General features: G+C 42.8%; 1 long non-coding RNA gene across 1 annotated transcript in view; it reads left to right on the forward strand.

Moving 5' to 3' along the window:
* The window catches only part of LOC102378874, a 44,040-nt gene extending 21,998 nt beyond the window's left edge, over nucleotides 1-22,042 (forward strand). Inside the window, exons 2-3 of the long non-coding RNA XR_324387.3 lie at nucleotides 19,415-19,469; nucleotides 21,973-22,042. This is a non-coding gene — a long non-coding RNA (uncharacterized LOC102378874). The remainder of the gene's footprint in view (nucleotides 1-19,414; nucleotides 19,470-21,972) is intronic.
* Nucleotides 22,043-23,230: the final 1,188 nt, after the last annotated feature.

The following is a 23,230-nucleotide window of genomic DNA, read 5'->3' on the forward strand; positions in this document are numbered from 1 at the left end:
AGCACAGCAGCCTTACCTGGGATCCTGGGGGGACTCCTGGAGCACCAGCAGTGGCAATCAGGCAGCAGGAACCTGACCAGCAGCCAGGGCATGGCTCTGGCCAGCCAGGCTCCTACTCTGGCGGCACATGCCCCTGCTGTGTGAACCGTACCGCTGTTTTGGGGTTTTTTTTTTAACAGCGGCGAATGGATGCATGTGCCCTACGTGTGGTTTGTGGCGCCATAAACCACATGTGCATGCTCATCTGGATGTGCCCTTCATGTGTTCTTGCAGTCGACCCATCTTATAACAATGTAATAAAATTGAAAGTATTGGCTTGGGGTGGGAGTCATAGCAAGGCCATAGGAAAAATAACACCTTTATTTGCCAGCATATACTTATACTAGGTGGGTGGTTAGCTCAAATGATCCTGAACCATTTACTGAGTGCATTTTTCTTGTAAATTCCCTGTAGCACACTATTTTTAGTTGATACTTCTGGCTAACCTGTCTCTAAGGCAACTAGGCTTGATTTTTATTAACTTATAAAATTGAAGATCATACAGCATACAGCACAAATATGCAGGGACAAAAGACATCTGTAAAGAATTTTAGATGGCTTCAATGGAGCTTTTCATTAACATCCACTCTCCAACCCTCTGGGAGACGGGACCCATTACTACAGGCGTTACTCAAATGAGCAGTCATAGTTGTATGAGTGAAGACTGTGGGATGTGACTATTAAATGGAAAGACTTAAAGCAAGCTGTAAACAAAGAACAAGAAAGTGGAGTAAATATATATTTAGGACTAGAAGGCTCACATTATTAATGAAGATAACACTCTGGTTTGAATTAAAGCTAAATGGCTATTAGAGGGAAACCTAACAGTGACGTTAACTGAAAAATCTGGAAGAGCAAGTAAAATTCTGATATAACCAATAGAACCATGAGACCTTTCCTAAGTGGATTGTTTCTTCAGGTCAATAGTTGGGTGTTTGTGATTTAAGGCTCTTTTTTGGAGGAAATGTGTAGTTTTTAGAAATAAGTATCTATGGGTATTTTAGGAACAACTTCATGCAACTTTGTTGAACCCACCTAGTCACCCAGCCTTTTGTAGTTTTTTGTAACTTGCATTTGTCTCAGCTAAATTTTCATGCTTTTCCATGGTGAAAGGAGGTTAAGGGAAACTACTAAATGATTATAACTAGTCTAGTAGTTGCAGGTTTTTTCCTATTAATACTCATATTTTAAAATGTTTTGCAATTTAGTCACCATCTCATAGGCATTGGGCCATCATAAGATGTGGCAATTAATTTGCATGTTGAATGTGTCTGAGTGACCAAGAGAACCTTGCAAAAAAGGAGACCATTGTCAGGTGAGACTGATTAACTCACCTCTGTAGCTGGGGAACCATATTTTGTGTGAGAACACAGAATCCTGCTAATAGCAGGAAAAATATTCATAATTGTGCCAGTTAAGTTAGATTTTGCTTAAGGATAATATATGTAGACATTTGGGGAGGTTAGGGGGAAGTTAGATTAAGTGAAAAATGACCACCCAACCTAAGGAGCACTTTGCACTTCAACAAGGAGAAGTGCAAAGTGCTGCACCTAGGGAGGAAAAATGTCCAGTATACCTACTGCCTAGGAAATGACCTGCTTGGTGGCATGGAAGCGGAAAGGGATCTTGGATTCCTAGTGGACTGCAAGATAAACATGAGTCGGCAGCGTGACGAAGCCATCAGAAAAGCTAATGGCACTTTATCGTGCATCAGCCGATGCATGACGAATAGATCCAAAGAGGTGATACTTCCCCTCTATCGGGCGCTGGTCAGACCGCAGTTGGAGTACTGTGTGCAATTCTGGGCGCCGCACTTCAAGAGGGATGTGGATAACCTGGAGGGGGTCCAGAGAAGGGCCACTCATATGGTTAAGGGCCTGCAGGCCAAGCCCTACAAGGAGAGACTAGAGAACCTGGACCTTTTTAGCCTCCGCAAGAGAAGGTTGAGAGGCGACCTTGTGCCTGCCTATAAGTTCATCATGGGGGCACAGAAGGGAATTGGTGAGGTTTTATTCACCAAAGCACCCCCAGGGGTTACAAGAAATAATTGCCACAAGCTAGCAGAGAGCAGATTTAGAGTGGACATTAGGAAGAACTTCTTCACAGTTCGAGTGGCCAGGGGCTGGAACGGGCTCCCAAAGGAGGTGGTGCTCTCCTCTACCCTGGGGGTCTTCAAGAGGAGGTTAGATAGGCATCTAGTTGGGGTCATCTAAAGACTCAATGATCTATTGAGGTCCCTTCTGACCCTAACATCTATGAATAAGGTAAATTGGGATGAGAGGAGTAATGGGGGGGGGGGAACATTGGGTGAATTTGTGAGGGAAAGCAGACTCTGGGGGGATTAGAGGGGCATACAGGGTCTGGGGTGGGAGACAGGAGGGCAGGAGGGGTCCACAGGAGGGATTGGGGGCGGGGTAAGTGGTTTCTACAGGGGAGATGAGGGGATCGTGGGGCAGGTGGGGTCTGCAAGGATTTGGTGGGATCAGGGGGGCTCATGAGGTTCATGAGGAAGCCTAGAGGGATGGGGGGCCTCTCTCCCCCACCCCCTGGGGTGAGGGGCAGCCTCCCAGTACTGGGGACAGCTTGTGGGATGGGGGGTTTCCTGGGCTTGTAGGGGAGGCTAGCTGGTTTGTAGGGGGTGAGGAGGGAGCAGGAGTTGTCCATTGGAAGGTGGGGGAAGAGGCCAGGTGGATAAAAATAGCCTGGTGCCAGGGAGGGGGTAGGAAAAGTACAGCTCTGGGGCTGGGGCCAGCAGTTGAGCTTTCCCAGTCCTGAGGCAGTGTTGGGGACAGTATAGAAGTTCAGGATAGTAAGATAGGTCTAAAAATGGCCAACTTGATCTAACCCAGAGGTGGGATTGATTTAGATCGGTTTGGTCATTTTTAAGCTGATCTACCCACAACATTTTTACAGGCTCGGTGGTGCTACATTAGCCAGCACCACAACCAAAAGAGACCTGGGGTCACGATTGACCATAAAATGAATATGAGTCACCAGTGCTATGCTATAGCCAGCAAAGCAAACAACACTCTGCCATGCATCAACTGATGCATCACAAACAAGACTAAGGATGTGATCCTCCCACTCTACTCAGCATTGGTGAGACTGCAGCTAGAATACTGCTTCCAGTTCTAAGGCCATAGTTCAAGAGGGATGTGGAGGAGCTGGAAAGAGTCCAAAGGAGGGTCACATGAATGATCAAAGGTCTGGAGAACAGACCATAGGAGGAGAGGCTGAGGGACTTGGGACTGTTCAACCTCGAGAAGAGAAGACTTAGAGGGGATTTGGTGGCAGCCTTTAAGTATCTAAGGGGTGAACATCAGGGGCTAGGAGAACACCTGTTCACTGTGGCACCCCAGGGGAAGACTAGGAATAATGTTCATAAACTGATAGAGGGTCGCTTCAGATTAGACATTAGGAAAAACTTCCTTATGGTTCATATGTCCAGAGTCTGGAATAGACTCCCCCCAGAGGTTGTACAATCACCTTCCCTGGAGATCTCCCAAAGATGACTGGATGCACACCTTGCTGGGGTCATCTGACCTCAGCAGTGTTTCCTGCCTTGAGCAGGGGGGCTGGCCCTGATGTTCTCTGAGGTCCCTTCCAGCCCTTAACTTCTATGAATCTATCTGAACTGTCCTGAACTTCTGTAGAGTTTACACTTAGATTGACTTAACTAGGGATCTAAGTGTAAGATCCACAGCTGGGCAAACTAAATTAGATCAGGTGGCCATTTTTAATGTAACCTGACCTCCTCCTAACCTCCTCAAATGTTTGTATGTACCCTAAATGTTGTAATAGTTTGCTGGCATGTGACAGCTATTCTTCAGATAAGAATAAAAACCAGCTCTGCCTATTCTTTTCCTATTCCAATAGGCTGGTGCCTCTAGTTATCACTTTTGTATGACTAAATATAAATTATATAGAAAAACTACCTTTTTTGTTAAATTATTTCTTAATAAGGTGCAAGAAATTGCAGTTGCTTTAAACTTTGCACTCCTTAGATCAGTGGTTCTCAACCAGGGTGCCATAGCATCCTTGAGATCCTATCAAACATGTTGAAGACTGATAAGCAATGTTATGTATACAAGCATGATTCACATGATAAACCCAGATTTCAAAGAGGAATCCATAGTGTCAAGACCATTCTGACCTGTTGTGGTCTTTTAAAGTTCTTTGGAATGAAAGAATTGCTCTGTTGTTTTTCTGTGGTCAAAAAACTAGTGAAAACTAAGGGCTGGCATTTTCCAAGGCGTGCCTTGAGTCTAAAAAGGTTGAGAACCACTCCCTTAGATTCTTGGTGTATTTGGAAGATACAATCTAGATATGCATGTTTAGTGGAAGTTGGACCACAAATCACTTATTGGTCTTTTTTCAAGGGAAATTATCCGCAAAAATGGAATCAAGGGAAATCAAAGAAAATTAGGCTGACAGGAGACATTTTTGGTTTGGGCTGTGCTGAAACTTGCCACTTTAATACACTGCACTTGGAAACTTCCAAGCATGTGAGCTGCCAAGTGGTCTTTGGAATCATGGCTCCACAGATAGATTTTGAAGTCATGCCACATGATGACATATAAATAGGAAGGCCAGTTTCCTTGGAGGATATACATTTCTTTTAACTTGAGAGAATATTTTATCAACTCAGTCTTGCAGATCACTCTAAATATTATCTTACACTTGATGTCTGTTGCTATGTTTTTTGTCTTCTGTCTTTTTTGATGAATATGTTCTTCAGGGCTTATTGTGTGCATGCATCTCATTTCTGCGTGATAAAAAATGCTGCTAGATTTAGTTTTGATTATACAGCTGTTTTCAGCTTTTTATTTCAGCTTTATTTGATTGATTCATTGCCTTTTTTCTGTTTGGTGTCTTGCCACCAGCCAGATATTTCTACAAGTGATATTTGAAAAAACTGTAATATATGATTAGGATCTGTTGCTTTTTTCCCCCCTTCCCTTTTCAGAGGTTCAAGGGACAGGTACTCCATTTAAGTAAAGAATTCCATCTGGGTTATTTTCAGCCAGTGAAAGAAAATTATTTTGAAATAACTGATACCATTGTTTCACATCCCTGAGGAAGGCTGCCTTCTTGTGACCTTTGAGTTATTTATTGCCCAATGAACTCTGAGCAAATGGCCTTTCTAGAAGTTGGTGCTGATCCATGTCAAATAGTTCTTTCTAAGCTATATTCCAAAATATTCTTTTATTTTCAATGTACAATTCGCTGTGTCCCGTTCATTCTAAATCTGTCCTCAAGTCTTCTTACATTCTCATTCATGCTTTAAAAGGGTAATTATTCTCATACTTACACTGGTTTGATATCAGTGTAATTCCTTTAACTCTAGTGAAGTTATTCCTAAATAAGAATAAGGTAGGTGAAAGAAGGCCTTTAAATATTTGGGACATTGTTTCATATTTTCTGAGAGATATTTCTAGATTTTAACATAGCAGAGCAGGTTGAACATCACTATTATGATAATTTATATTTGTTTACTTAGAGATTTTGGGATTCTTTTTCATAGGGTGAAACTACATCTGAGGTCTTAAACTCTGAGAAACCTCCCTCCCATCCCAGTTTTGAATATATGTGTTTCAGAAACTTTGGAGTTTAAGAAAATGTATTAGCATTTGATTCTTAAAAGTTATTGCTTTTTGCTTTACATATGGGAAAGTTCTTGTTTTTAAAATGTATTTAGCAGTTAATTCATTCTGATTGACTGATAACCAATTACCCTTGCATGTGTCACAATAGAGTTAAACAAGATTCTTGATTTATTACATTTTCTTTTTTTGTGCAGTGTATTAATGATAGTGAATTAAATTCAAAATAGAATTTCATGGAGGTATGCTTCTGTTGACAGGTGCCATTCCACATTAGATATTATATGTTTTTAAAGTCATTGTACCAGAATGTTGAAGTAAGAAGTCAGGAAGTAAATCATTTAATCTTTTGCCTTTGGGTTTTGACAGACCAAAAAACAGGAATTGTTATTCCATATTTGAGAACGGACAGAGGAAGAAAGACCTTAAGAGTTTAAAATGCAGCACATTTTATAAGCTATTCCAACTCTGACAGCATGTTATTACTTAGTTCTTCTCACCAATCCTGTTCCAGCAGCAGTAGCCATTAGTAATTGATGTCATTTTTCAACTTGTAAAACCAAATCCTAAAAATATAAAATTCACAGGTCAGATTCAGTTCACAGATCCCCTCATCTCAAGCAATCATATATCAAACTTGTGGTTTAACAGTATCTTGTCTAATTCTTGAGTTGATCCACATAGTGCTACTCACCAGTTGTCACTTTTTTCTTTCTAATAGAAGATATTTGTGCTTTGATGCTGAAATAAGAGTTCACCCTTTGCTGACACTACACACACACACACACACACACACAGAGTAACAGCCACAATTTACTCTGGGCCCAGCTTATAACCCCTCTGTACAATAAGCCTAACTTTGATCTCAGGGAAAATCCTGGAAAAATTCATCAAGGAGTCTATGCGCAATACTCTTGTAGAAGGTAGGATTTTGAATGACAGCCACCATGGCTTCATCATGGGCAGGTCTTGTCTTCCCAATTTCATCTCCTTCTACGACCAGGTATCTCGCCACCTGGATAAGAGAAAGAAAGTCGACATTATATACCTAGACTTCCAAATGGCTTTTGATCTGGTATCCCATGATGTTCTTATGGGAAAATTAGAGGATTGTGGGCTTAACAGCTCAATGGTTAGGTGGGTAGGAAACTGGCTGTGAGGCAGAGAGTTCTTATGAGCTGTGTCATCCTAGTGAGAAGTGGCCAGTGGTGTCCCTAAGGGATCCATGCCTAGTTCAGTGCTTTTCAACATCTTTATCAGTGATTTGGATGTAGGGGAGAAGAGCTCACTGGCCAAGTTCATGGACAACACCAAGCTATGGGGGAGTGTGATCATTCTTGAAGAGAGGCTGCAGATACAGGCAGACCTGGACAGGCTGGAGAGTTGGGCAGGTCATAACCAGATGAAGTTCAACACTGAGAAGTGCAAAATACTTCATCTAGGGACAAACAATCCCCAACACACTTAGGCATGGTGGCACCAATATGACTAGCACCATGACTGAAAGGGACCTAGGGGTAATAATAGTCCATAGCATGAACATAAGCCATCAGTGTGATGTTGTAGCCAGCAGGGCAAACAATACTCTGGTATGCATCAACTGATGAATCTCATGTAAAACCAAGGAAGTGATTCTTCTGCTTTACTCAGCATTGGTGAGGTTGCAGCAGGGATAGTGCATCCAGTTCTGGGTACCACATTTCAATAAGGGTGTGGAAAAGCTTGAGAGAGTCCAGAGAAGAGCCAGTCGTATCATCAGAGACTTGCAAAGCAAGCCATACAAGGAAAGGCTGAGGGACTTGGGCCTCTTCAGCCTAAAAAAGAAAAGGCTGAAAGGGAACTTGGTAGCAGCTTACTGCTACATCAAGGGAGTACATCAAGGGCTTGGTGAACAACTGTTCACCAGGGCACTCTTGGGGGAAAACCAGGAGTAATGGCCACAAAGTCCTGAAAGACCACTTCAGGCTCAACTCTAGGAAAAACTTGTTCACAGTCAAGGTGTCCAGACTGTGGAATAAACTCTCTCCAGAGGTGGTGCAATCACCTACCCTGGAGGTGTTTAAGAGGAGACTGGACAGTCACTTGGCTGGGGTCACCTGACTCCAGTTGTCTTTCCTGCCTAGTGCAGGGGGCCTGGACCCAATGATCTTGTGAGGTCCCTTCCAGCCTTACAATCTATGAATAGGTAGAATAGCACTTCTGCTGAAGCAAGTGTGTGTGAGAATGAGTAAATATTCAAGAACAGCACTTTCAGTGATTCATTAATGCTGAGTCATCCCCTTTAATGTTAAAATTAAAGTGCAAAACAATGTATTTTAACTGAAAATATTTGTGTTTTAACGTTTTGAATTGTAACCGATTTCCTTGATATAACTCATTCTTTTGCTTTTGAGTCATGGAATGGGGGAGGGAGGGAAGGAACCTTAATGTAATATTAACTCATTTGACTTTCTTCCTTACCCCGAATACTATCCTATACAATTTATGTTTGCTCTTATGTGGTTGGGGTTTGTCTTCGTCCATTCATGTTAGCTTTAGAAATATAACTAACAAGCCTAACATTAGAGGTTGCTGTCACTTGACAAGGTGCTGAAATGAGAGGTAACAATATAGTTATACCTGGCAGCAAACCTGTAGTTAAGGTCAGTTTACACAATATATTCCATTACAGGAATCTTTTTTAACTGCATGGAACTTTAAAGTTTCACATTTGAGTTCATATTTTATGTCATTTGGCTGTTTCAGGCTGAATTTGGTTTCTATAAATTCAATGAGAAAAGTTTGGTTGTTTCTGAGAGAGGTTGAGGGGAAAATATAATGTAATGTGTGCATGTATTGTTTTATTATCTTAAAAGCATCTCAGAATTCTGGTCATGTGCTCTATTATCTACAAATGTTTAAGGTTAATGCTAGGAGCAAAAGGTGACTTTGGTCCCTGTAGAAATCCACCTTTGGTCCCTGTAGAAATTTAATTAGCTTAAAAGCTTATGGTAATCATCATTGTCACAGTATCCTTATGTTTGATAGCAAAATTCCCTGATGATTTGCATCTGAACTGATCATGCTGTAAGGCTGGCGGGGGTAACCAGGTCCTTTCCTGCAGCTGTTGTAGGGTACCACTGTTTTCTTGGGAGCTGCCATAGGAAATGTTGAGAAGGAGGAAATATCCTGACTCTAATGTTGAAGCTGCAAGGATGAGGCCGAGAAGAGGAGTCGAGAGGAAGAAATATGTCATTGGTACAAGGCTAGGAGTTTTGAGGTGGAGGTTACGGGTGGAGAGATAAGAGGAAAAAGGAAAAGGTGGGGAGAGGTGGGCTGAAAGGGTCTGTAGGTGTCTTTAGCATCAGTATTCTTGAGCTATCAGTAGATATCTATGACTGGGGACCTATTTAAATCTCAGCAAGTCGAAGGGTTTTTCATGGCCGACTTGCGGCTCATGGAGAAAATGTTATTGGCATTTCAAGGCAACCATACTCCTTCGTGCTGATTGGTGGAGAGGCCCTTAGGAGGGATGAGGGGTCACGCATCATCCTGAAGGCTGGCTGCCCTTCGTGCTGCCCTGTCCCTCTGCACTGATTGGTGGAGAGGCCACAGCAGGGGGAAGAGGGGCAAGGGGTTAGCTACCATCTTGTCTGCTGCCCTTTGTGCCACCCTGCCAGCCAGCATCTTCCCCTCTGGACAGTAAAGACCACTGGCTCCAACTGGGGATCCAGCATTTTATTTTTATTATGTTTTTCTTTTTTTGTTGATTTCATGAATTTTGTGGACAATTCCATATTTTACAGTTTCTGTAAAATCCATGAAACTGCAAGTTTAGTAGGTCCCTATCTATGACACCTCTATTGAAAAGTGCCTTTCCTCTTCTTGTAGTACAGCATTTTAGAATATGTCAGCCTAAAACTGCTAGTGGTTATTCCTTTAGTTCAGGTGCAGAGGTCTATGCTGTGGAATGACAAGTCTCAACCTAGATTCAGACCTGTGGATTGAAGTTTCAATGACCCATATGGCTCTTCCACACTCCACATAACTGCTTTTTTTTCAGGGTCTTTAACTTTTTCTAATTTAGGAAATGACATAAAAATGTGATGTTAAGAAACAGATTTTTTTGAGTACTTGACTTTACAACTTCAAGTTAGGAAACATCAGGTTTCCTCAATTCAGTAATCTTGTGCATGTGACTCATGTTATCGTTGGACAGGGTGGACTTTGTGCCAGGAGGAGACTGGGGTATGTGTGAATGAAATTGAATGTAATGAATGAAACTGATGATAGGACTCATGCTTATTTACATACCCTCCAATTTCTGTAACATGTGAAAGAGGCAGGTGATAAAAAAAGGAAAAGATGATCTCTTGCCTAAGACAACTGAATGCAGTCCTGAATGAACGGATCCTATTCTTGCCTGTGCCATAGAGTTCCTATGTGATTACAGAGGAAGTAATTTGCTCCCAACTTTTCCTTGTTGCTTCTTAATTGTGCACCCTCATGTTCTGGGTGCCTGACTTCAAGCACATTAGGTTTGTTTTACAGACATGTCCAGTTTGGAGAATGTTTTTCATTTTGTTATGATTCAAACTAAAGTCTTATTCTGAAAGAACGTTTCTCCGGAGCTAGACACCATAATTTTTCAGCCATCTCTACTTACAGCTATGATGGAAGTCAGTAGGGTTGCACTTTAAAGGTATAGCATGCTATCTACATTGCGCATGTTGAAAAAATAGGATTTTTTCCTAATATTTCATATTGGACACTCAAAATGTCATAGCAGAAACTTGTGAAAACTCTAGTGTTGAGCTCTCTGGATTGTAGTTTCTCACTTGTAAAATGGGGATGATAATAGCATTTCATCTCTGAAAGGTATTATGAAGGTAAAATTGTTTCTGTTTGTAAAATACTTGGATAAGTGCCATAGAGAGGTATCTGAGGAAATTCCTTATTTTGTAGTCACGTACAAGGTTTGAAGAGAACAGAGTAAATAAAGAAGGAGCTGTTTATGCAATAATAACTATGAACTGAAATATTCAGCAATGACCTACTCAGTGATCACTCTTCATTTCGTCCACTGAGTGGGGCAGATTTTCTGTGCAAAAGGTATGATCAGGTAATATAAAGGCCACAAGTACATGAACTAGTTAATGAAGTAAATCCCGGCACCTGGGATTTACTTCATGTCACTTGCTCTGTAGTAAGTGCCCATGTGCAACCTGTTGCCCCAGTGAAAGAGGCTTAAGCTCATATGGTTTAACTTTCTTTGCTACAGGCTAAGAGCATGCACATGGGCAGTTACCCCTTTTAACTTGTGAAAACTAATTCAGCTGTCCATACAAGAAGACTGTATAATAAGGCATATACCTTATTGTCCTGATTGTCACATCTCTTTCTATCTTCTTTTAAAATGAGCCGAATGACCAACCAATCAATCATTTTCAGGTGCTCAGGTAATTGACAGGTACAAGCACTTAGACACATGCAGGGAGGCTGCTCCAATTCTCTGTAAATCCAGCGCGTCGGAGCAGACTTAGTTAATCAAGTCTGCTGGAGCATGAAAATTAACGCACTCCAGCAGCCTCCAGCATCACATGTATCAGGGTCCCCGCACTGAAAAATGGAGGCCTGGCACTTTGAACTAAAGCTTGTCAAATGAGCTTTAGTTCAAAATGCCCCACTGCCATTTTTCAGTGCAGGGACCCTGATACATGTGATGCTGGAGGCTGCTGGAGTGCGTTAACTTCCATGCTTCAGCAGACTTGATTAATTGAGTCTGCTCCAATGATCAGGCACTTTTTAATTAGTGCAGCTCACTAATTAAAGTGCCCCGCTCCCCCAGCACATCTATAAATGCGCTACAATTGAACTGTAAACTCAGAACTGTGAGAAAATCCATAGACCTCCATTTACTCACTGTTTCCTCTTTCCTTTTCTTTTCACCCCTATCCTTCCCTCCTAGTCAGCACCCATTGTAAATCTGCCTTCCCCATGTAGCCCCTATCTCTTGCCCCTTACACAACTGTATTGTGATCCTAGTAAAGATAGGAACCCTTCCATGTCAACTTACCTGCATAACCTGATGATTAGCTACAATACTTCTTTTATTTTTTTAAAAAACCCTCTCTTGATCAGTCCCTGTTTGTACAGTGAGAAGCACTTGTCTAATGTTATCTTGTATTCTCCAGGGTTATGCTAAATAGTTAGTGTTCATCTTCATGCAAGGGAACAGAGATAAAAGTGAAATGGGAATGAAAAAAAAAGGATGCAGAATGTGCAATGCGGTGGGGAAATGTGAAGGGCAACTGAAAAAAGGAAATAGAAAAGCAGGGACTATATTGGATTCTTTCTGTTTAGTTGGTTACATTTAATGCATTTCTGTTTTTGGAACCAACCTTTGCCCTTTCATATGAATGTATCTGGTAGAAATATATATATTTATATGCAGGTGTTGGTACTGTACAGTGTAGGTTAGCAGTTACAAAGTAGTAATTCCTCTGTGGCATTCTTCTGAAGTTAGAATCCATGAATAAAATGTAACAGAGACTACCAACCTGTTTTGTTAAAACACAAAGACCTAGATGTCCATTTTAAAATCCAAATATGATGTCTTGTGTGTATTGTAGAGCAATACTAGAATGCACTAGGTGGTGCTGTATTCCTAATAGCAAACTGGATTCAAAATTCAGTACTTGGAAACAGATTGAGAGAGACTCTTTTTTTTGGTGTATTTTTTCTTCAACTGAGAATGATTTGTATAATGAGAAAATTTATAGGTTGACGAAGACTTTCAGCTATAAAGGATTCTTGCAGCTTTTTTGTGTGGGGGGGTTGTTTTCACACCTCTGTTGTGTATAGGAGGCTTTGAAATTTGGCAGGCAGGAAGCTCTGGAGACTAGAGAAGTGCCTTTCCATTGTCTAGTGAAATTATGTTCTTGTTTGACTAAGAGATGTGTTTTGAAAATGCCTTCTGTCATTTTTGTTGTATTAAAAGTCTTAGTAGCATGATGGAATAACTAAACAGGACCATTCTAATCTAAGACTGGGTCCAAGCTATCCCTGCAGCTACAGTCATATGAGAGTCATACATTACACTGAGAAACCCATGAACAGACAGGACTAAAGTGTAAATGTGTGCACTGGCCTAGTTCCCTACTACCATGCTATGCCCAGCATGTGGACAAACTGGCCCATCTGTTGCCTTCTATTCAGTCATATAGGAAGGAGGTAGAGGAAGGATCTTAGAAATGGCAGAATGGAAAGAGGAGGAGTAAAGTATCCTTACTACCTGCTTTTGTATATGATGTAGTATTATATAATGTCCTTTCACAGCCATAATCAGAACGGATGTATTCAGATAAAAATTAGCAGGGTCCCATTTAAAATAATCATAGAAAATTTAGGGTTGGAAGGGACCTCAGGAAGGCACCTTGTCCAACTTCCTGCTCAAAAGAGGACCATCCCCAACTAGATCACTCCCACCAGGGCTTGTTGAGCTGGGCCTTAAAGACCTCTCAAGATGGAGATTCTACCACCTCTCTAGGTAACCTGTTTCAGTATTTCACCCCTCTCCTAGTGAGAGAATTTTTTCTAATATCCAACCTAAACCTCCATTGCTGCAACTTGAGACCGTTGCTCCTTGTTCTGTCATCTGTCATCACTGAGAACAGTCTAACCACCCTTCAGGTAGTTAAAGGCTGATACCAAATCCCTCAGTCTTCTCTTCTGCAGACTAAATAAGTCCAGTTCCCTCAGCCTCTCCTCAGAATTCATGTGCTCCAACCCCGTAATCATTTTTGTTGCCCTCTGCTGCACTTGCCTCAACTTATCCACATCTTTTCTGTAGTGGGGAGCCCATAACTGGACACAGTACTCCAGATGTGACCTCATCAGTGCAGAATAGAGGGGAATAATTACTTCCCACGGTCTGCTGGCAACACTCCTACTAATGCAACTCATTATGCCGTTAGCCTTCTTGGCAACAAGGTCACACTGTTGACTCATATCCAGTTTATTGTCCACTGTAACCCTCGGGTCCTTTTCTGCAAAGTTGCTGTTTAGCCAGTTGGTCCTCAGGTTGTACCAGCGCATGGGATTGTTCCATCCTAAGTGCAGGACTTTGCACTTGTCCTTGTTGAACCTCATGAAATTCTTTTTGGCCCAATTCTGCAATTTGTCTAGGTCACTCTGAATCCTCGCTCTATCCTCTAGTGTGTACTCCCCCCAGCTTGCTGCAATTCGCAAACTTCCTGAGGGTGCAATCCATCCTGTCTTCCAGATTGTTAATGAAGATATTGAATAAAACCAACCCCAGGACTGACCCCTGGGGGACTCCACTTCATACCAGCTGCCAACTAGACTTTGAGTCACTGATCACTACCTGTTGATCCTGACAATTCAGCCAGCTTTCTATCCACCTTACAGTCCATTCATCCAGCCCATACTCCCTTAAACTTGTTTGCAAGAATGCTGTGGAAGACCATATCAAAAGCCCTACTAAAGCCAAGGTATATCATATCCACTGCTTTTCCTACACTCACAGAGGCAGTCATCTCATAATAGAAGTCAATCAGGATGGTCAGGCATGACTTGCCCTTGGTGAATCTATGCTGACTGTTCCTGATCACTTTTTTTCTCATCCAAGTGTTTTAAAATGGATTCGTTGAGGACCTGTGCTGTGATTTTTCTGGGGACTGTGGTGAGGCTGACTAGTCTGTAATTTCCTGGATCTTTCTTCTTCCCTGTCTTAAAGGTGGGCACTATGTTGCCCTTTTCCAGTCATCTGAGAAATATGCAGGAAATTTTTGTTGTGTTCTCACGAATAGCAAATAGAAGATAGCCTCTTAAAGAAAAGAATCATTGCTTGACTATATAAAATTACCTGTGGTGTGTTGCCCAGAGTCCCTTTTATGTCTCACTTAGGTTTTCAACAATGGTGTATATTCACAATGGTTTCATTCAGTTATCTGTAACAGCTGGAAATCCTCTCCATTCATGTCAAATGTTGGGGGGGCGGGCAGAAAACAAGAACAGTTTAATGTTCTGACTAAAGCCTCTAAACAGTTCATGCCCATTCATTTAGCACAAAATCAGAAGAACTACATGATCTGATTTACTCTAACCAAGCCACATGTTGTTCTTATATATCGGGTTTTTGTTGGTTTGTTTAAATACTTCTCTTCCCTCATTGAATGGTCTGTAATAAATCCTAGTTAGACACTGACATCCATTGATAGGGAGAGGCCACATCAAGTATAAACATCCTGCCTAAAATTTTGTTTCCTTTGGTTTGTATTTTCCTAATTACTAATATCTCCAGAATTAACAGACCAGCACTGGATACAAAGTATGATGTCAAAGCTGAGTATGTATTGCTATTATGCTCCAGAATTTCCTAGTTAGTAAAGTTGGACACAATAGAAAGGCACAAGCCCCCTCGAATAGAAACCTTTTGTCCTTTTCTTTGGACCTTTCTGCTCCTCTCTGCTGTGTTCCTTCAGTTCCTGCATTGTGGTATTTTCAGTCTCATTCTCTTGATTTTCCTATCAGGTGGCCTTTTCATTTTATAAATTCCTGAATAGCCTATGTAGAAAGCCAGTAGTACAAATCTGTACCAAAACAATTACCAATATGAATTACAAGCAGTTCAGATGTTTCCATTGCAGTTTGTGAGTAATCAGGTTCTAAGTGATAAATAGCTACTTTGAATGTTATTTAAAAATATTATTTTTTGTTTGAAATGTCACTCATTCTTTTACATTTTTTAAATAAAGAACGTTGGAAATACGTATTTTCAGTTATAAAAACTTACTGAAAATGAGTATATTGGATATAATTGATTTAAAAAAAAAAACCCTAATCATTTTCCTTCCCATGGGAAATGTTGTTATTTCTACATTAGTCTTCAACCTGCACTGAAAGAAAAATCCAAATAACTGTTTGCAGCACAAAATTCTGATTTTTGGAATGGTCAGTGTGCTTAATTTTGGAATCTCTTTCCTGAAAAAAGTGATTTTGTTTCAGTGTGCCACACTGAAACAGGATGATTTACGTTAGATCAGTTTGAAACTAACTTGTCTGTACAAGCTACTCTGGTACCTCATGAGAGTTGAAGTTCGGGTGCCTCATGCCACATTTTCCAATATGTCCTTGGTTCCTTTACTTAACTACAACTAGGCAGAAGGTAGGGCAGGTGTCACCTTGCACACTAACTGGTTCAGAGAGGCATGAGCTTTCATAGACAACAACCTACTTTGTAGCCCCCTCTCTGCTTTAGACTTCATGATGGGGCTTCCTTCATAGCTAGACTTCATTCCACTTGTGGATTCAGCTGGCAGTACATTATGGGAGATACCTATTATTTTCTGTAAGTAATAGCAATTGCCAATCTTAGAGTGCTACTGCTCCTTAGGGCAGAGGGGCTTCTGGTAAATTGCATTTTACAAACAGTTTACGTGTGCTGTGCTGTAAAAATAATCAAAATATTATTTGAAGTGTTGGGTGGCAGAAACAGGGAAAGTTTCTCTCCCACTATTCAGGTTGTTATTGGCTAATTATCAACTTCCCACAAACTATAACATTTTCATTCAAGTTAATGTTAGTCTCCAAGCAAATTTCACCTTAGTGGATGGGAAAAAATAGATAAATTAATTTAGATGGGCTAGATTATTATATTACATAACTTTTCTGCCAAAGTGAGGAAGTGGCAGTTCCCTGTAGGAAATTAAAACAATGAACACCTAATTTCAGATGAGGAAGATCTTATCAGTTTACAGAAATGAAAGATCACATCACATCTTACCATTTTACTGTTTCGTTTAATATTTAGTTTTAATTAAAAGGGATAGAAAGTATCTAGAAGCTGATAAGTTTTATTGCCTGATGCTAAGTATACAGTTGCTTTGGTCAATATTTTTTCAAATATGTCTGATTTCTTCTATTAAATACTTAGAAACAGTGCATATTGCATTCTTTTTTGGACTGTTCCATAACATTCTTAGAAGGAGATTCTGCTGAAACATTCTTAGCTTCAGTTTTATCTTCTCTGGGGTTTTTTCATTAGCTAGAAAGTCAAATTTCTTAATATCTATTTTTTCTGTTCTTCTGTAAGTAAAATACATCCATTTTAACTTTGTTAGTTCTTTCTATGGCTTTTGATTTCCATTGATTACCCACTCCTGCCCCACCATCACCCCCAAACTGCAGGGATGATGGATGAACTCTGGGGCTAAGGACAGAAGTTGCACACAAACCAGTTTAAGTGATTGGAAACTAACTTAAATCTGTAACAGAACTTAAGTTCAGTGCACATAAACCAGTTTCAAAATGTCCAAAACTGGTTTAAGATAAACCCAGTTGAATATAGTATCAGACTTAAATGATTTGGGTCAAGCCGGTTTATGGAAGTTCTGCCCTAGACCCCTTCCTGATTTAAGTTAAATCACAGTCCCCCAGCATCCCAGCATGCCTGGGCTGTGTTGTAGTGTCTGCTGCAGAGAGCAGGGCTGGCCCCACCACTCTCCTCCCTAACCGGAGCACTATTGCTGATCCAGGTGGCTGAAAAGGGAGTGAGGGACTGCAGGCACAGCAGTGTCTGCCTGGCTTCCGCCTGTTTCATCCCCTCCCCCGCAAACCCCAGCTGCTCACTGCTCAAAAAGGTGAGCAGTGAGCAGCTCTCCTCTCCCATAGCATGGACTCTAGTCAGCATCTGGTTATGGTCACGCCACCCCTGGAACAAAGACGCACAGAACTATGTTGACTTAGGGCTTTTTGGAGTTAATCAACAGATCAGCTGGTAATGTCCCTCCATTTCTTCCTTGGAAAATTTATTTAAAAAGAGCTTGAACTAATGAGGGGGGCTTTGTTTTCTTGATGGGCTGATAAACTTTGCGTTATCAGCTCCCAGCTGGGTTGCATGCCTGTCAGTTTGCTGCAGACAGTATGAAGAAGCAGGGAGAGGGAGATTGAAAAGCTCAGTATTGTCAACAGACGCATGCATTTCACACAAGCATTCTTCCCTCCCTCCCTGCTTTGCCTCAGAGTGCTGGCTGGGGGCTGGCAACACTTCCGCCCCTTGAGCAGTGAGCCAGGAAAAGCCTGGCAAGGGCTGCTTCCCCTTCCTCCACCAGGCACACCCCAGCTGGGGACTGTGCAGGCAGGGTGAGGATTTAAACCCCTCCCTAATCAGGACATCCTGCCAGGGCATGGCCACACCCCCTTTCAGCTCAATTCTGTGGAAGGGTAGGGAGGGCTTGCTCTAGCCCCCTTCCCCCCATCTTCTAGCCTGAGCCACTGGAGGCAAGTGCCTGCATTTTCTGAATCAAAAGTGAATGTCTATCCTCTTGCAAATTAGTTCAAACTCTGCAGGGTGAACTAACTTGCAAAGATTGAATCAATTCAGGCTCAGGCTTTTTGAATGTCTGTCCCTGGCCTGCATGACTCAGATTTCCTCGCCAATACCAAACCCAGAGCATTGTCATGGACTTATTCCACTTTAAAAGCCCACTGGTGCAAGGCCATACAACATTTTCTAGTGCAACACCTTTGTATGATATCTTCGTGAAAAGGTAGTGAGGTCTGGAGAAATTAGCATAGGATTAGGCCTGAGGAGGTCCTAAATTCCAATCCTACTACTGTTAAGCTAACTCCCTATGTGGTTTTGAGAAAGTTGCTTAAACTTTCTGCTGAAATATCCACTTCTGTAGAAAAAAGATAATAGTAGAGGCTATTCCTTAATGATATCTTTAAGGAATAATGGACTAATGTTAGTACAGTGCTTGGGGTATGTCAAGCCCATGCAATTATTTTTAGAGCTAATGATAAAACAGCTCTGAAAAACTGAAGTACCAAAGAACACTATCCTTTCAAAGTTCTGGTAATGCTATTTATGATATTCAGCCATGATTATTGCAGTTTGTGCTTAGGCACAAAGCCACACATCCTGAATGAAAAAGATCTAACACGTGTAAAACTTCTGCTTAGAAAAATAGACAGCTATGAACACAGTACCCTTGTGCTGTGTGCTCCATCCAGCACTGCATGCTTGAGTTAAAAACGGGGTTCAGTTCAGGGCTATGTCCTGATTTTCAAAACCCTCTATTGAAGTGGCCCTAGCTACCTGAAAGATAGCTTCCTTCTCTGCAATCTTGATCTCACATGCTGTATTTCTTGGGAACAATTAAGTTGTCAACTAATAGAGGGAGGTCTGTGAATGCAGGAAGTAGAACTTTCACAGGAGCTGGACCTGGACTATGGCACTTGCTCCCACAACAGATAACAATGTTCTTGGAAATAAATGTTTACAAGTGTAAATGCAAAATTTTTCTTCAGTAGTTTTTTTACATTCATGGACATGTTACACTCACATAAAGACAAGGTGTCAATAAATAAACAAATAAAAAGGCACAAACCAATCAGGTTATTTTTTCTATAGGCTGGGAGCAAGATGAGCAAAAAAGATTGACATTTTATGACTCCTGTTTTTAAAAGGTTTGGGAAGCACTCATGGACTGCAGTGTTTAACAGCTATTTTTGCATTCAGCTATATTTTTTTGATAATGATATAGGAGGTTTTACATGCAAAAACAAAAGATTCTGAGACTAATACTAGAATAAACCTATCAATATAATTTGGGTTAACACTGGTGAAACTATTCAAAATCTGCCCCGCAACTGAATTTCCTAATTTTTCATGTGGTGTTTATTAAATGGTTTTAGTGCTAGTTTGAGTTTGGAGCAGTCATACCTTAAGGCTAAAAACCTTCTCTGATTGTCTCCCACATGCATAGGTGTGACCTGCTATTAGAAGGTTGGTGAGAAGAGGCCTGACTAGGAGCTACAGATGTGAGTTGCCACTAGGGCTGCTGAGCTGGGACTGGCTTCTATACCTGCTTGGGGTGGGGGTGGGGGGTGAGAGATTGGTTGGTGGGGGTGCAGAAACATGAAGTTGGGAGGCAGAGAGTTAATGGGATGGGAGTGGGTATTGAAATGGGAGATGGAAAGGAAATGAGGGTTGGGGAAGGGTGGTGAAATGAAGGAAGTCAGCCACTAAAGGATAAAATACAGGAAGTAAAAAAAGAATTTTAAAAGAAATGGAGAGGTGGAAGGGTGGGAAAGGAGTGCTCTCATTATTGACTGTGTAGCTGGCCAGTGACTGTCATTCTTTCCTGAGGTCCCTTCCAATCCCAGTGCTCTGGGGGAGGGATGGAAAAACTGCATAAAAGGCAGTGTTGTTTGAACTGCCCTGCTTTCTGCCTTGGTGTCAGTTGAGTGAGGGTGCACCTTAACACACACACAGTGTTACCCACCCATGTCATGAGTTTTGCCTGTCAGCAGCTAGAGGTGCAGGGCCCCAGAACCCAGACTTCCCCTGCACCCATCTCCTTGACAGCTGGCAGACTTCGTGGCCTCAGCAGGGGCTAGCAGACCTGCAGTTTTTACCCTGCTGCGCCTTAACACACACAGTGTCACCTATGTCAGGAATTTTGCTTGTCCACAGCTTGAGGTGCAGTTTCCCCGAAACTTGTGCACCTATCTCCTTGAAACTTGGCAGACTTCATGCCCTCAGAAGGGGCTACCATTCCTGCAAGTCTCATTCAAATCAGGCCAGAAACAACAGATTCATAGGCTGTTTCGAGCTTGCCCGTTATAACCTATGGGTGAAACAGCGAAACTGTTTCGATGAAACGAAATGGAACAGCAGTTTTGAATCGAAACAAAATTCAAAATGAAATGCTGTTCCATTGAAACAGAAGAGTGTCCTTTCACACAGCCCTAATATTTTGGTGTTTGATTTTGTTTTATCATAGCTCCCCCTGTCCCCTTCACTCACCAGGATGCGGGTCCAGCTATGGCCATTCCCACAGCTCCTTTGTGTCGCTAAGCAGCACTGATATGCCAGTGCCCATCATGCCCAACCCAGAGCCCCCCAGCCCTGCCCGCAGTCCTTGCCTGTCCCCCTCTTGCTCCCTCCTGGCAGCATCTCCCCCTTGCCCCCCTGCACCAGGCCACAGGTCTAGCTGCAGCTTTCCTGCCTGCTGCTGTGTGGCTCTGAGCAGTGCAGGCCCCTGATGTCCTGCTCCCTGCACCTGTGCCCAGGCCCCCATGGTCCCCATGCCCTTCCTGGGAAACCTTTGACTAAGACTCAGGGACTGGGCTGGGCCTGCCTCTGGCTGAGCAAGATCCTTCCCTTCCAGGCCAGCCTTCCCCTGCACAGGCTACTTTAGTGGGCCAGGGGGCTCCTGGCCAGCTCTGGAGGCTGCCTCTACCATCTCTTTCTCTCTTGCATACACCACCTGCTCCTGCCATCCCCCACCTCATCACACACGCACACATACACACACACACTGCTGCCACCTCTACCTCTCCCCCATGGCCCATTTCAAAATCTCTGAGTGGTTTCTGAGACTAGAAGCTCCCCTATGACCAGCAAGGCTGTCAAGGCCCTTGGCCGGGCAGGACACAATGCAGGCTAGCCATGGTGCTCCTCTCCCCTCCCCGTGCCCTGCCACACAGTGTACCCCCAGCCATCACCTCCAGTGCTAGCCCCAGCTGAGCAGCCAGCAGCTGCCTCGGGCTGGAGGGATGTAGTGTGGCAGTGTGGTGATCTGCAGGGCAGCAGCCACTGGCATAGCAAATGTTCAATGCTTACCCCCAGTGCCTCGGCCCCAGCCCAGGGCACCACTCCAGCTGGACAGTGCCTCCAGCCCCCAGCTCTGCCTCAAGGGCACCTGGCCTGGCAGGCAGGGGTGTGCACATGCTCCCTTCCCCTCTTCTGCACTGAGCTTCTGCCCCAGCTGGGCACCACCCCTAGCCCAAGCTCCAGCCCAACTGGGATGAGCTACAGTGGGACAAGGCAGCCCACACCTGTCCTGGCCTCAGCCTGTGGTGCAGGACAGGGTGATTGGCACCCACACACCCCTGCCCTGCCCCTTCCCTGCCCTGCCGGTTCTCTCCACAGGCTCCAGCCCTGTTGGCATCATGACCCTCACCCGACCCACAGGGCCCCCACTCCAGTCCTGCTGGAGGGGGGTCCCAGCTGTCTTCCACCCCCAGGGCTCAGCCCCCTAAAGCCCTACTTACCCCAAAGGCTGCAGGAGGGAAAGTGAGTCTGAGCCAGCCCTGGCTCACTCAGATTCCCAGGCCCAGCCCCTGCCCCTGCCCCCACCCCCGCCCCCTCGGGACTGGGCTTAGGGTTTCCGGCCCTTCTGCAAGTAGCTTTTGCAGACTGGAACTCTGCCAGCCTGCAGACAGCTGTTTGCAAAAGGGGAAACCTGTGTTTTCCCACTTCAAAGGGAAAAATCTGCGGTTTTCTCTTTTAAAGGGGGAAATCCATGTTTTTCCACAGGAGAAAGAAAACCTGGATCCAGGATTTTTCATGCACCTGTAAAAAATGGAAAATAAAGTATTAGGAGAAGTTGTTAGAGGTAAAATGGTGTAGCTGTGGTGGTTCAGGAATTACACAAAAGGTAAGGATTTTTGTGGGTGATATCTCTTATTGTAGCAACTGCATGTTTGGGATAGAAACCTGAGGAAAGGTACTGCAGCACCCAAAAGTTCATTTAAATTTATCCCAATCATGCAGTTGATGCAATGAAAATATGACAAACAGATCTTTTGCTTGAGCAGCTAGTACATGTGCTTTGTGAGATTTTTCCATTTTTACCCCAGTATAACTAGAAACATATAGAAATATAATTGAGCCCTCTCATCCCCAGTATAATCTTTCATCCAAATGGATTCTGTAAGTTTATAAAACTGTAATTTATAAGGACTAAGTCATTTATAAAACCAAACTGTCCCTGCATTATAGTGACTCACTAAGCCTTTACTTTTAGGTTTGGGTCTTGATCCTTTACATGGCCATGCATTTTATTTTCAGACCACAGTGTTTGAGAGTGCACATAGAAATAGAAATGGTTAAATAAAAAAATTAAGATCAGAGGAGCAAGAACAACATGCCTCTTGGTAAAGGAGAAAAGGTGAAACCTCATCAAAGCTAAATAAAGAAGTTTAATGAATAAATGCCTTTTTTGAGCAAATACCAGTTTTAATCCTATTCATATCTCAGAGGTCAAGTACAAATCCTCTGATCAATTTAGTTTCTAATCAAAACAAAATTTCCTGGAGTTGGAGGGGTTGGGGAGAGAACAGATGAATGAAAAAATATTGCTCCACTTAGATATAAGGACATTTGAAAGGGGCAGAACTTGGTTTGTAACAGGTTCCTCAATGAAACAGAGTTGTGTTCTGACTGAGGGTATAAATAGATGTCACCAGATAAAGTAGATCAGCTGTCCTGAGAGGTGTTGGAGAACAGTTGATCTGCTTCTTTGGGTGGAACACACGTCACCCATTGTGCCACCTGTTGATTCTGTGGGACAAGAGGTAATGTGTTTCCTGCTTTGGTTACTGTGATCAGCCCTGGGAATTTCCAGGAATGTTTCTGTAAGCAGGGAAAGCTAGCTCTGGTGTGGTCCCAGTTGATTGGTGGTCCCAGCCTCAGGACCACCCCAGAGTGTCAATGCATGCCCAGGGAATCCCAAATGTGGGGACAAAAATGTGCCTCTGGGAATTCCAGGGGTGCATAAGATTGGGTCCCTGAA

The sequence above is a fragment of the Alligator sinensis genome, unplaced genomic scaffold (assembly GCF_000455745.1).
Source record: "Alligator sinensis unplaced genomic scaffold, ASM45574v1 scaffold614_1, whole genome shotgun sequence".
Lineage (NCBI taxonomy): Eukaryota > Metazoa > Chordata > Crocodylia > Alligatoridae > Alligator > Alligator sinensis.